This window comes from Anomaloglossus baeobatrachus, chromosome 2 (genome assembly GCF_048569485.1).
Source record: "Anomaloglossus baeobatrachus isolate aAnoBae1 chromosome 2, aAnoBae1.hap1, whole genome shotgun sequence".
In the NCBI taxonomy this organism is placed as follows: Eukaryota; Metazoa; Chordata; class Amphibia; order Anura; family Aromobatidae; genus Anomaloglossus; species Anomaloglossus baeobatrachus.
In genome coordinates this window covers 356258212-356260592 of record NC_134354.1, presented here as the reverse complement: position 1 = coordinate 356260592, position 2381 = coordinate 356258212, and the positions used below count along the sequence as shown (strand labels likewise).

The following is a 2381-nucleotide window of genomic DNA, read 5'->3' as shown; positions in this document are numbered from 1 at the left end:
CACCGTGTACCGGAGAGATGCACTCGCAGGTCCTACATGACGTGTCATAGTCATGTGACCAGTCTGTAGCCAATGAGATAATAGCCACGTGACTGGTCACATGGCTATTTTGACGTCACGATAGGTCCTGCTTCTCTGCTGGCAGTGCAGGTCACCGGGAGGATTCAGCGATCATCGGATGGAATAGCGGCAGGAGACAGAGTGCAGAAGGGATCGCGAGGACCGGTAAGTGTTATGGCAATGTTTATTAACTGTTTGTGTACATTTATAATGCATTTTTATGTGTTTGTGATTGCCTCCCAATATAGCCTATACGTTCGAGTTCGGTTCGTCGAACGTTCGACGAACCGAACTCGAACGGGACCCCCGTTCGTCGAGCCGACCTCGAGCCGAACCGGGACCGGTTCGCTCATCTCTATCCATTACCAACAGAGCTACGAATTTGTTTTTTTTCCCCTGGCGGGCAAATCTCGTCTCTAATTGCCATTACTTTGCAGAATTTCAAAGGTTTCATAGTGTAGTGGTCATCACGTCTGCTTCACACGCAGAAGGTCCTGGGTTCAATCCCCAGTAAAACCAATCTGTTCTTAGTGTTGAAATATTACGCTATCCAACTACAATATATGAAGTTCTTGGCTTTGTTGCCGAATAACTGGATGTTTTAGCTTCCATTACCAACAGAGCTATGAATTTGTTTTTTTTCCCCTGGCGGTCAAAACTCGTCACTAATTGCCATTACTTTGCAGAATTTCAAAGGTTTCATAGTGTAGTGGTCATCACGTCTGCTTCACACGCAGAAGGTCCTGGGTTCAATCCCCCATAGAAACAAGCCGTTTTCGCTGTTGAAGTAATTTGCTATCAACCTGTAATATATGAAATTCTTGGTTTCGTTGCCAAATGACAATACATTTTGGCTTCCATCACAAAGAGAACTACGATTTTGGGTTTCTTTTTTATTGACCATTTTAGCAGAAAACATAATCCCATACTATAAAAATCCTATTTGTTTCAAAATATATAGTTCCCATAAATACAAAAGCAAAAGACCAAACTATGGAGAAAAAAGTAACACATTCAATATAAACTTCAATTTAAGCAAAATCCCTTTGTAGGAATAAAACTGGTAAAATATGTAATAATAATTGTAAATGTTTCATTAACAAAAAATACTTTCCTTCAGCATTAAAAAGGCCCCGTCAGTCACAATTCTGCTCTGCTAGCCAATACACAGTAACTTGCAATCAGGTTTCATAGAGTAGTGGTCATCACGTCTGCTTAACACGCAGAAGGTCCTGCGTTCAATCCCCAGTGAAACAAATCTGTTCATGGCGTTGAAATAATACTCAATTAAACTACAATATATGAAGTTCTTGGCTTTGTTGCCGAATGATGGTATGTTTTGGCTTCCATCCCCAACAGAGCTACGAATTTGTTTTTTTTTTCCCTGGCGTTCAAAACTCGTCTCTAATTGCCATTACTTTGCAGGCTTTCAAAGGTTTCATAGTGTAGTGGAAATCACGTCTGCTTTACACGCAGAAGGTCCTGGGTTCAATCCCCAGTGAAATCCATGTGTTCTTGGTGTTGAAATAATCCCCTATCAACCTGCAGTATATAAAGTTCTTGGCTTTGTTGCCGAATAACGGGATGTTTTAGCTTCCATCATCAACAGAGCTACAAATTTGTTTTTTTTCCACTGGCGGTCAAAACTCGTCTCTAATTGCCATTACTTTGCAGGATTTTAAAGGTTTCATAGTGTAGTGGTTATCACGTCTGCTTCACACGCAGAAGGTCCTGGGTTCAATCCCCAGTAAAACAAATCTGTTTTTTGTGTTGAAGTAATTTCCTATTGACTTGTAATATGTGAAATTCTTGGTTTCGTTACCAAATGACAGTACATTTTGGCTTCCATCACAAAGAGAACTACGATTTTGGGTTTCTTTTTTATTGACCATTTTAGCAGAAAACATAATCCCATATTTTAAAAATCCTATTTGTTTCAAAATATATAGTTCCCATAAATACAAAAGCAAAAGACCAAACTATGGAGAAAAAAGTAACACATTCAATATAAACTTCAATTTAAGCAAAATCCCTTTGTAGGAATAAAACTGGTAAAATATGTAATAATAATTGTAAATGTTTCATTAACCAAAAATACTTTCCTTCAGCAATAAAAAGGCCCCGTCAGTCACAATTCTGCTCTGCTAGCTAATACACAGTAACTTTTTGTCAGGTTTCATAGTGTAGTGGTCATCACGTCTGCTTAACATGGAGAAGGTCCTGGGTTCAATCCCCAGTGAAATCAATCTGTTTTTAGTGTTGAAATAATACGCTATCCAACTACAATATATGAAGTTCTCGGCATTGTTGCCGAATGACGG

At 39.2% G+C, this 2381-nt stretch overlaps 1 non-coding gene across 1 annotated transcript; it reads left to right on the top strand.

Annotated features, from left to right (window-relative positions):
- The first annotated feature begins 1494 nt into the window (after positions 1–1494).
- TRNAV-UAC (transfer RNA valine (anticodon UAC)) lies at positions 1495–1567 on the top strand. The gene has a single exon. It is a non-coding gene; the product is annotated as a tRNA-Val (tRNA).
- Positions 1568–2381: the final 814 nt, after the last annotated feature.